Here is a 12,570-nt window from a genome sequence, read left to right as displayed (position 1 = left end):
CTTTTCAAATAACCCACAGTATTTCTACACTCCCAGCAATTCTGAAGTCCAAAAAAATAGAGCCCATTGATTTCTCAATATTTGTAACCTCGTCAATCAAGGCTTATCTTCCTGACAACTAAAAGGACACAAAAAACACACATTCCTTATCTCTGAACTAACAGACGACTCTCCTTACCTTACAGAAGGTGAAGCCATGGGAAGTACGCTGTCAACAATTTAAAACAATGATTAAAATATATATTGATTCCTTTCTCACTTGCACTGATTTTATACCAGTGTGAGCCATTCTAACATTTTTGATTTACACCTAACTTAAATAAGAGGATATTAATGCTGCTTTCTAAAAAGAAAATTAAATTTCATCTTTTGGCTTCTTTGCACTATACATTAGCTAGAACCAGAGTCAGGACACAGGGTTAAACTGATCAGCCATGTCTCGAAGCTCCATTTGCTTATACTAATTGAAGAAATGTGGTTGCATTGGATAATTTTAAGACCAATAGGCTTGACTTGGTTCCTAGTTCATAACAATTAACTGCAAACTTGTCTTCCTCACTCCTATGCAAATGACTTCTATCCCTTTAAGAAAATGTCCTGGCATTGTTGTCCCTTTCAGATGAGCTTTTTAATTGGTTTAATTTGATGCTCTAATTTAGTGTCCTCATGGCCATTGATTGATTTCAATTAACATTCCCATGCTCCAGGCACTATAAATAACACTATTGGGGCTGCTCCTCCACTGGCAGTTCAACCTTTCTTCTTTAGTTGCTGCTGCTCATCTTGCTTCTTGGCTTGGCCTCAGGCTCAGCCTATAATTCTTTCCAAACTTCCCTGTATAAAATAATCACGTACATGAAGTAAAACAGGAGTCTCATATACACACTTAATAACTCTTGTGTACTGTATGAGTGGGAATTCCACTTTATAACCCCCAGAGCTTTCAAATGGTTCTCATTTTCAGCAGCATTCCTCTTGTGAGATCTAAAACTTCCCATTTTGTCCCAGGTCGTTTCTTCCCCTTTCAAACCCGCCCCCCCATTTTTTGTTGGGTTTTTTTTTTTTCATTTAGATTCCTGGGGACAGACAGCTTCTTCTTCTTTGTCTGTGGTTTCAGGAGTAAGGCGTCTAGGAGCTGATAGCACCACTGTTTAGCTCTTAAGCCAAATGTCAGGGTTCTTTCCACAATCCCACATTTTCCAAATTAAAGATACAACTAGCTTGCAATTTAGAGTGAAAGTCTGTGAGTCAAGATGTAAATTGATAAGATTGCCAGAACTTTATCTAATATTCTACATATGTCTGTCTGTCTACCTGGCTGGCTCGTATTTTATCGGTCATATCTATTCCTTGGGCTACTATGGCAACATCATCAGCATACATGTATCGCTTAGATGTTATATGCAGGAAGTCTGAGGTATATACATTGAAAAGTATAAGTGCTAGCTCTGACCCTTGGGGGAATCCATTCTGCAGAATTCATACTCTGCTTTTTTCTCATTGGCTGGTAGTGAGTCTGAGTGATCTGCTAGAGATCATGTTCATGATGAAAGCTCATAGCTTAAAGTCAGGAATCATAGAGTGCAGTTTATATTTGAGGCCTTGGTGCAATACAGTGTCATAGGTGGCTGGAAGGTTGATAAAGATTGCGCCTGTTTTCTGTCTCATTTCAAATCCATTTTCTACATCAGATATAAGTAACATAACTTGGTCTGTGGTACACCACTTTTTCCAAAAGCCAGCTTTTGCGAGCTAGGGGTCAATGATGTTCTCTATTCTATTCAGGATTATGCACTCCATGGGTACATCTACACGAGATGCTTTACTTGAGATTAGAGCAAATCACTGTGCAGTAAATACAAGTAGCAAATTTACTTGTGATTACTTAACTGCACTGTACAGTATATGTATACAGCTGACCAGGAGCAAACTTGCTCTTGCTCAGCTGGGCAGCAGGGGGTGAGAGATTGCTCCCTACCCCAGGGAGTTGCCTGCTGCTGGGGCGCCGGAGTCCAGGTGGAGACTGCCCCAGCAGCATAGAGGTCCCAGCCCCCACTCCCCAAGGGGCTTGCTGGAGGGCTGTCTACAAACAGATTAGGGCAGGGAGCTGGGACCTGCCCCTCTCCTGCAGCTCTTTCCAAATCCTCTGCTCCTGATCAAGGAGCTAGGGCCAGGAGCTCCCTGCTGTTGAGGCAAAGGGATATTGTTCTTGCCTGAGCTCTGTTGGTGGAGCCTGCCCTGGCAGCAGGCAGTCCCTCCCTAGGAGTAGGGAGCCATCTCCCAGCCCTAGCCAGAAGACAGCTGTCTCCCAGCCTTATACCCCCTACCAACCCCTGAGCTAGCTCCCAGGGAGAGCCTAGAGCTCCCCCTGGCTCTGCAGGGGGCCAGTGCAGGGGCGGAGGGGCTGGGAGTAGACTGCTGTCAGGAGCAGCAGATCTGTTCCTACATCTCTGCACATGTAGACGCTTGCCTGGCATAGGTTTATTCTAGAGTAATTTACTCTAGGGTTTACTCTATAGTAATTTACTCCTGAGTAAACCCACCCCAAGCATTTATACATGTAGACACACCCCATGAGTTTATATGTAATGCAGACTAGTGAGATGGGTCTGTTGCTCTTTGGATCCTCTGGTGGTTTATTGGATTTCAGGATAGCAATAACATCAGTTTTTGTTTCCCAGATTTTTGGAAATCTGTTACTTTCTAGACATTTACACATGGATTTCTGGAACCATCTTTTTATTGTGGTTCTGGGAATATTTTATCTGGTTCAGCAGCCTTGCCAGTCTTGATCACATTAATAGCTGCATTGAACTCATTGTCAGAGATGGGGGTAATTAAATTAAGTTTGATGTAGGGTATTTTAAGTTGTTCACAAGCCAGGTTAATTATTTCTGTGTGCTGCTTGGGTTAATGTACTTGCTGTTGTTGCAAAGTATTTTCATGATGGAGTTTGCTGACACAGGGCAATAACATTTTTTGGTGCCTTTGCCTGTAAGGTAGTTAATGATGCACCATCCTTGTCTGCTTGAGTGGGTCATATCCAATCCTTCTATGGTAGTACATCATCTGTCCTTTTTGATATTGTTCAATGTAGTAGCCAGCAGTTCTGTAGTTCCTTTTATGGTTCCAGGATCATTTCATTCCTTGATCATGTTGGCTGTTTTCACTGCTTGTCCGAGCATGGCATATAATGGCTTCTATAGCCTCTAGGTACAGAGTTTGGCTATTCCAATTTCATAGATTTCATAGATTTCATAGACATTAGGGCTGGAAGGGACCTCGGGAGATCATCGAGTCCAGCCCCCTGCCCAAAGGGCAGGAAGTCAGCTGGGGTCATAGGATCCCAGCAAGATAAGCATCCAATTTACTCTTGAAGGTGTTCAATGTAGGTGCTTGAACCACCTCCGCTGGCAGACTGTTCCAGACCTTGGGGGCTCGGACAGTAAAGAAATTCTTCCTTATGTCCAGCCTGAAACGGTCTTGCAGGAGTTTGTGACCGTTCGACCTCATCATCCCTTGGGGCGCTCTGGTGAACAGATGTTCCCCCAGATCCTGGTGATCACCCCTGATAAACTTATAGGTGGCCATCAGATCACCCCTGAGCATGCACTTTTCCAGGCTAAAGAGTCCCATGGCTCTCAGCCTGTCATCGTAAGATCTGTTTTCCTGACCTCTGATCATGCATGTGGCTCTCCTCTGGACTCTCTCAAGCTTCTCCACATCCTTTTTGAATTGTGGAGCCCAAAACTGGACGCAGTACTCCAGCTGCGGCCTCACCAAGGCCAAGTACAAGGGGAGAATGACGTCCCGGGATTTGCTCGAGAAGCATCTATGGATGCACGCCAGCATTTCGGTCGCTTTACTAGCCGCAGCATCGCATTGGAGGCTCATGTTCATCTTGTGGTCAATGATGACCCCCAAGTCTTTTTCTTCTGTAGTGCTAGCCAGCGTAGCACTGCCGAGCCTATAAGGGTGCTGCAGGTTTTTCCTCCCAAGGTGGAGAACCTTGCATTTATCGGTGTTAAACACTATGAGGTTCTCGTCCGCCCATTTGCTGAGCTTGTCCAGGTCAGCCTGGATCACCCGCCTATCTTCTGGCATGGATGCTTTGCCCCAAAGTTTGGTGTCATCGGCGAACTTGGCCAGTCCACTCCTGACTCCAATGTCCACATCGTTAATGAAGATGTTGAACAGTATGGGTCCCAGGACAGAGCCTTGAGGGACCCCACTGGTCACAGGGCACCATGATGAGTGACTGCCATCAATCACAACCCTCTGGGTCCGACCACAAAGCCAATTTCCCAGCCAGCAGATCGTGGTGGAGCCAAGGCCACAACTGGGCAGTTTGGCCAAGAGGTGATCATGGGATACCAGATCAAAAGCTTTTTTGAAGTCAAGATATCTGACATCAATCTCTTCTCCCTTGTCCAGGTGATAGGTCACCTGGTCATAGAAGGAAATGAGATTGGTCAAACAAGACCTACCCACAACAAACCCGTGCTGGCTGTCCCTTAGGATGTTAGCCTGGGCCAGTCCCTCAAGGATGGCCTCCTTAATAAACTTTTCTAATTAGGCAGTTTGTACATGTATTGTAGCCTCAATCAACGTTAGCTTCTGATGGAAAAGTGGTTTTCTTTCTTGTTGGTCAGCCTTTGGTATTTCTGCCAATCTGCCTTCTAAAAGTTCCATCTTGGAGCTGCTCTGGATAGCATGGGCTGAAAAATCATATTGTCAGTGCTGATGAGTGAGGGTCTGTGCTGAGATGATAGAAACTTGTAAAGTACTTTTCTTATCGGTATTTTACTTGAGTCACCCTTGCACCATGCAAGATCTGGGTTTGTCTGAATGTTCCAATGTCCAGAGTATAAAGTAAGTGGCCCCTTCAGGTCATATATGAGGGACATCATTCGTGTTTGCCCAGAGACAAAGATAGTCTCTATTGCTACTGTTAATGAGTACCCCCAATCTTTATGTTGACAGTGGAAGTCACTTGCATATAAGGTTATCTGGTCATAAATAGGCAGTGATATGATTGACAATACAGCATGTGTGCTGATGATGTTGCCATAGTAGCCCAAAGAATAGATATGACAGAATTGGAGATACTGAGTACTGACCTGGAACTCATTGCTGAATAGCTCCAGAAATGGTGCTTAAAGTTGAGTATCAATAACTCAATATCATCACTCTTCCACCTGGACAATCACTGAGCCAAGAGCATGCTGAATATCAGAGTAAGCAACTACATCCTTCCCAATGAACATACTCCAAACTACCTAGGGGGCCACGTTAGACCATTCCCTCACCTATAAAGATCACATTCTGCACGGGGAGCTGCCTTACAATGTTTATCCTGTACAACATAGGGTGCTAACTTCCAAGTGTTCAGAACCACTGCACTTGCAATCGTACATGCCCCAGCAGAATATTGTGCTCTTTTATGGTCCAGAAGTTGTCATGCTAAAAAGCTTGATACTGTACTTAACAGTGCACTGAGACTCAACAGACTGCACAGTTTACACAGACACGGATGTACTCCCTGTACTTTTGGGCATCAGACTAAGTGATATAAGAAGACAGATCCTAACATTATTACTGGCAATAGAGGCAAAAGATGGCAAAAATCACCTGCTCCATCAACTGTTAACTGAAGACCCAAACAGATAGAGGCTCATGAGGCTCATAAGTCATAAACTGTTTATATATGACGCTCACACGCTTCTGGAAGAGATTGGGGAGGCTAAACCAAACCTATGGGCAGCAATGGAGTGGGCTGACTGTTGGGAAAAGTTAGACCTATTACTACAGTATTTTATACCAACACCAGATGAACCCCGCATTGGGCACATCCTTGACAAAGAAGCATGGGTCAAGCTGAACAGACTGAGATCTGGATGTGGATGCTTCAGAAGAATACCATACAAGATGAACATGATGTCATACAGATAACAGAGACCTGGTGGGATTCCACCCATGACTGGCCCACAGGTATAGACGGCTATACCCTGTACAGGAGGGATCGAGTGGACAAAAGGGGCGGGGGTGTAGCTCTCTATGTCAAGGAAAGCTATGCACCCCTGGAAGCTGACATTGGTACCGACAGTGGATGACTTGAGACCCTCTGGGTTAAAATCAATGGGGAACACGGCACAGGGGATATTATGGTAGGAGTCTACTACAAACCCCCTACCCAGAGTCAAGACCTTGACCAGGAGTTTGCCAGGGAATTGGTTGAGGCCACGTGCTCCTGGTGCATGGTTGTCATGGGAGACTTTAACTACCCAGACATCTTGTGGGAGGAGCACTCAGCCAAATCCGAGCAGTTGCAAAGCTTTCTCTCATGCATGGATGACCTCTATCTGACACAGGAAGTCTATGGACCAACCTGGTACTGGAAAAGGGCTGCTCGACCTGGTACTGGAAACTGGGGACAACCTAATCAGTGACCTAATAATTGAAGGGAAGCTGGATGACACTGACCATGAGCTGATCACCTTCACCATCCACTGTAAAGCTGGTGAGGCAGTCAGTAATACAGAAGTCCTTGACTTCAGGAAAGCTGACTTTGACAAGTTCAGGAGGCTTGTCAGTGAGGTCCTGAAGGGCCCCAAAGGGTAGGGGAGTTCAGGATAAGTGGTTGCTCCTCAAGGGAGCAATCCTGGATGCGCAAGCAAAGTCTATCCCATCTCGGAGGAAAGGCAGCAAAAGGGCATAGCAGCCCCCTTGGCTGTCCAGAGAGATGGAGGACTGGAACCACCACCAAGGAGGTGGTGCTCTGGTCCGGACCTGCAGGGAGCAAGGCTGCAATGGAACTCCAGCTAGCTACAAAAATCAAGGACAATAAAAAGTCCTTTTTTAGATATGTGGGGAGCCAGAGGAAAAGCAAGGGCAACACTGTACCCCTGCTAAACCAGATGGGACAACTGACAACCAATGCCCATGAAAAAGCTAACTTGCTAAATGGGTACTTTGCGTCAGTTTTCCATCAGCCCCATGGGACGGCCCTGCCCACTATGGGTCAGGGAGGCCCAGGCGAGGGAGATTCCTTGCCCTCCATCAAAGCTGACCTCATGAAGGAACACTTTGACAGGCTGGATACCTTCAAGTCAGCCGGCCCCAAGGGGTTACACCCAAGGGTACTCAGGGAGCTGGAGGGCATCATAGCTCAGCATCTGGCATGGATCTTTGAGAGCTCTTGGTGCTCTGGTGAAGTGCCCGATGATTGGAAGAGGGTCAATGTCATGCCTATCTTCAAGAAAGGGAGGAAAGTAGAGCTGGCAAACTACAGGCCCATCAGCCTGACCGCTATACTGGGGAAGGTCTTGGAAAAGATTATCAAAGAGGCCATCCTTAACAGACTGACAGCAATATCCTGAGGGATACCCAGGATGGGTTTGTTGTTGGTAGGTCTTGCTTGACCAATCTCTTTTCCTTTTACGACCAGGTGATCTATCACATTGAGCAATAATACCAGACAATGGCTCATAGATTTGGAAATTGATATCTGATGCCATACAGAAGAAGAAGAATATTTTATTTCTTTGCTAATGAAAGAGAAGTGAGAGAAGAAAAAGAGGATCACATATACTTACACTCTCTCTGTCTTCTTTCCCATTTCCCACCGCCACAGAACTATAACACCTTTATATATGCACATGGATACAAATGCTAAACTGACATAAACTGACAGGTGCAGATTAACAGATTTCTAAGGCCAGACAGGACCATTAGATGGGACTTCAGTTAGCTGGAATTTTTTAATTTTGATATTATATTAAATTTTGAAGTTCAGAGAAACATATGTAAAATTTTAAGAGCATTTCATGAATCCTTTACAATTTTCAATCAACTCTAGATCTGGTTGAAGTTTTTTAAAATGTTGATAACATTTTGAATTTAGAGATACTGAATTAAAAAATCACAAAAAAATTTCATAATTTTACGCCTCCCCCCCAGCTTCCAAGAAGACTATGGAAGTCTCAGAAGCTGCAAGGGATGGATCCAATGGCAATTTTAATGGGAATGTTCTCACAGATTTTGGATCAGGCCATGGATTTGGAGGAATTAAGCACTCAAATTTTTATCTCCAGAAAACAAGGCATTCACTATTCAAGACTTGTTTTGACTTCTGTAAGGTAGGGTAGAAGAGAAAGGTTGTGATCTTCCCTTTAGAAATGTGGTACATAAACAGTTTAAATAGTTTTTTTCTTGCACAAAGCAGTCAGTAGAGGAGGATGAATTACACGTTCCTGGGCATTGGTTTCTTGCTTTGGGACACAAGCAGGTATGAAGAGGTGGACACTGAAGCTATCTATGAAAATGGCTGGTTGAAAAAGTGTGTGGAGAAAGCAGGAAGGAAGGTATACAGCCTAGTACGGCACTTCCTTATTTCTAATGGGTATGTTCTACAGGGATCAGAAGTAATGTCACTTAGAGCAGTGAGAAGCTACAAGAATGATGTCCCACATGAGGTGCATAGCACAGACAACTCACTGCATGGACAGCTTTATTGGTACTTTTGATGTTAGGCTGGATTGATGTTTAAGTCTGTGTGAAAACCCATGTAAGATATGTGTATAGTCTCCCTTTCTACAACTTGGTGGGCATGAGCTGCCATATTGCTGACTGCTGTGCTAGACATGCTTGTTGCTCTGACTTTTATCCTTCAATAGTGTGACATTATCCTTGTTGCGTGCAGGAACCCATGTGTTCTTTAGTCATTGTCATACAGCTGCTCATCATCGTTACTAATTAAGACATTCTTCCTAATGACAATAACTTTGTTTTTCACAGACCACATGTGGAGCCTGCTTTTATTCTTTCCATTTTGTCAGCTGTTCTTCTCACTCTGATCTATGCAAATGTACTATGCCTTCAGCCCAGCTGTTGCTTGGTTGCTCCTCTTCCCGTAATATGCATGTGATTGTTCTTTGTATGTCACCAACATACATCTCAACACTATGGGCCATCCATTACTGCCCCTTATGGAATTTTCCTTTGGTCCATAGAATTAACTACATTGGTTTACTTAGGTTGGAGGAGTCGAGGAGGAACAGTATAGTTGTTAGGACTGTGCGATCAGGATCGACTCCAGGATGAATATGAGTCACCAATGCGATGAAGCAATAGGCAGAGCCAACCACACCCTGTCATACATCAACAGGGGCATCACTAACAGGTCCAGAGAGGTCTTGCTCCCCCTCTATGTGGCACTGGTCAGGCCACAGCTGGAGTACTGTGTCCAGTTCTGGGCGCCGCACTTCAAGAAGGACATGGAGAACATGGAGAGGGTCCAGAGGAGGGCCACTCATATGGTTGAGGGCCTCCGTGGCCAGCCCTATGAGGAGAGGCTGAGGGACCTGAATCTCTTCAGTCTCCACAAGAGGAGACTGAGAGGGGATCTTGTGGCTGCCTACAACTTTCTCAGGGGCCACCAGCAGGGACTTGGGGAAAGTCTGTTCACCAGGGCCCCCCTTGGAGTCACCAGGAACAATGGCCACAAGCTGAGGGAAGATAGGTTTAGGTTAGATATTAGGAAGAACTACTTCACGGTAAGGGTGGCCAGAGCCTGGAATAGGCTTCCCAGAGAGGTGGTGCTCTCACCTTCCCTGGAGATCTTCAAGAGGAGACTGGATAGGCACCTGGCTGGGGTCTTATGACCCCTGCCACCCCCCCCAGTGCTCCTTCCTGCCCATGGCAGGGGGTCGGACTAGATGATCCGTCTAGGTCCCTTCCCACTCATTGATTCTATGATTCTATGAAACACCATCATTTCATTTTGACGTCCGTTATGAAGGGAAAGTGTTTTGTTTCATCATTTTGTTTCATTTCATTTCGAAACACTGTCCCATTTTGTTTCATTGAAACTGTTTCGCTGTTTCAACTCATTTCAATGTTTTGCTCATAGGCCATAATGGGGAATCATGAAAATGCCTAAAACGTTGTCATTTCCTTCCTGATTCAGATGCAAATTGCAGGGATGATAGCCCCTTTGGAGGGCATGAAGCCTGCCAAGTTCCAAGGAGATAGGTGCAAGGTTTCTTGGAAACTGCACCTCAGATTGTTGAAAGCAAAATTTGCTGGCGGCAGCAGCCTCCTGTCATCCGGCACGCAGATCCAGGGGCGAGGGCTTGCACCCTTGGGAGGGGTGCAGCGCTGTGCCGGACTCCTCCCAGGGGTGCAGGCCACTGGATCTGCAGCAGATTACAGGAGGCTGCCACTGCTGCCTGGGAACAGCGCAGAGCACGGCCCACACTCAGTACATGGAGCTCAACCCAGCAGCAGGAGGCAGAGCACAGCCCAGACTCTGCTTGCCTCCTACTGCTGGGCTACACTCCGGAGCATCTCTGCAACCCAATGGAGCTCAGCTCAGTGGTGGGAGGCAGAGTGCAGCACCAGTTTTTCCTGTCTCCCACCACTGGGCTGATCTCCAAGCAGCTCCGCAGCCCCATGGAGCTCAGCCCAGTGGCAGGAGGTGGAGTGTAGCACCAGCTCTGACTGCCTCCTACCACTGGGCTGAGCTCCATGGGGTTGGAGGAGCTGATTGGAGCACAGCCCAGCGGCAAGAGGTGGGCAGAGCTGGCGCTGTGCTCCGATTGGCTCCGCCAGCCCCACAGAGCACAGCCCAGCAGTGGGAGGCAGGGGAAAGCCAGGGCTGTGCTCTCTGCCGGGCTGAGCTACATGGGGCCGCAAAGCTGCTTGGAGCACAGCCCTGGCTTTTCCCTGCCTCCCACCACTGGGTTGCTTCAAAACTTGTAATGTTTCAAAAGTTTTGAAACATTTTGAGTGTCCTCATTTAGTTTCAATGCTGTTTGGATGCCTTTTGCTTCATTTCAATTTCACTTTTTGAGCTCGAAACATGTCAAAACAGCTTTGAAACGAAACACTTGGCGGGATTTTGCACAGCCCTAGTAGTTGCTGACTTTAATCATGTGCACGAGTACTTTTACAAGACTTCCACATGCATTTCTGTCATCTTGCTGGGACATGGTCCAGGCAATAGGCTCCTTTTGTGGGCTGTTCAGCTTCACAGGCAGCACTGTTAGAAGGAATGGGCCTGCTTCATTATTGTCTGACCTCTTGTATAGTCGCAACAGGACAAAGCAAATGTAAAATGAAACTATTTGGATCTGAATTTTGCATTGATTCAAATAATTGTCTAGGGTAAAAGCAGTGGTGAATTAGAGATCTGAGTTAAGTGCATAATTTTACCTTATCAGAAAGTATCAGAAAGTCTCCATAAAAGTAACAGTACTTAACACATTCAAATTATCTTGAAGAAAGAACTGAGAAAAAAGAAATACATTATTATATATATACATTAATTATTTTATATAGCACACGATTGTTAATACATAATTAATTACTACAATTAAGTATGATTATTGTGTGTGTGTATATATATATATATATATAATGTCTTTCTTTTTTTGTCTCAGTTCTTTTTAAAGTATAATTCCGATGTGTTAGTACTGGTACTCCTCTCAGTTTGTTTATCTATGTATCTATTGGCAATTTCAACATGAATTTTTTGGTTTCTTGGTAATTTCAAATTTTTAAAGAGATCCAATTTGGAGTTTAAGCAAATATTTCCAAAATTTAGGCTGAAAATTTTTGAGTCATCAAAATATTTCAGCTCAGTTCTAACATTTTACTTACTTCCTAAAACTCAAGGAAAATTAGAAAATGAAAGAAATTTCAAAACAAAAAATTAAAATATTTTGTTTTGAAAATGTCCAAGCTGTTTTTTTCTTTTTCTAGAATTTATTTAAAAAACAGAAAATTCTATAGGAGTGGCATCCATTTGAGAAATATTTCGATGTAATATAATCTACATTTTCCTCCAAAAGAATGTTTGGGGGGAAATTTTCAACCAGCTCTACTAGCAAGACCTTCCACTAACTCCCACTTACGGAGAGGCTAGAAACACTGTAGCACAGAGATCCTGAGATCAAAAGGAGAAATAAACAGAACATAGGAAAAAAAGGAGGGAGGGAGAGACTTATGGTCTGGATGATATGTGATACTTCTAAAACTATTTTTGTGCTACAGGATGTAATTTATTCAGTTAGAAAAAACATATTTTTATTACATTTTTTTTTCTTTCTGAGTTCCTAGGCTTTTCTTGCTGACTTCTGTGTCAAAGAGCACTTAGGGACTTAGAGCCTTGACTTATTTGACTGTTGCCAACAAATAATACTGTTATTAAATCCCTGAAAGCCACTTTCTTCTTACAAAATTAAGTTGTTTTACTGTAGTACAGGCTTTCACTGCATACAGATACTGTGTTATTATTAGAGGGATCACACAATGTGAGTTGTAGAACCAGTGAAGTGGGGCTGGATCTTATTTTCACACTAAAAGGCACTGAGGCCTGTAGCATTTCATGATCTTTTCTCAGGAAGAGCTCCAATTGCCATCATCATAATTAGCCTGTTATTGGAATGGGCTCAACTTTAAGTAGTCAGTGAGAACAGTGCACACAGTGCTTTATATGATCAGGCACCAAGGAAGATGTTCCTTGTTCCTTACAAGACTCATCAGGCAAAAGTCTTTAGGATAGGAGTG

At 44.4% G+C, this 12,570-nt stretch overlaps 1 long non-coding RNA gene across 1 annotated transcript in view; it reads left to right on the top strand.

The window, feature by feature from the left end:
* The window catches only part of LOC149857561 (uncharacterized), a 171,009-nt gene that overhangs the window by 6,917 nt on the left and 151,522 nt on the right, over positions 1 to 12,570 (top strand). The window lies entirely within an intron of this gene.

Source organism: Crocodylus siamensis, chromosome 9, assembly GCF_052110815.1.
Source record: "Crocodylus siamensis isolate JL-2025a chromosome 9, ASM5211081v1, whole genome shotgun sequence".
Classification (NCBI taxonomy): domain Eukaryota; kingdom Metazoa; phylum Chordata; order Crocodylia; family Crocodylidae; genus Crocodylus; species Crocodylus siamensis.
The sequence above is the reverse complement of the archived record's forward strand: the minus strand, read 5'-3'. Positions and strand labels throughout refer to the sequence as shown.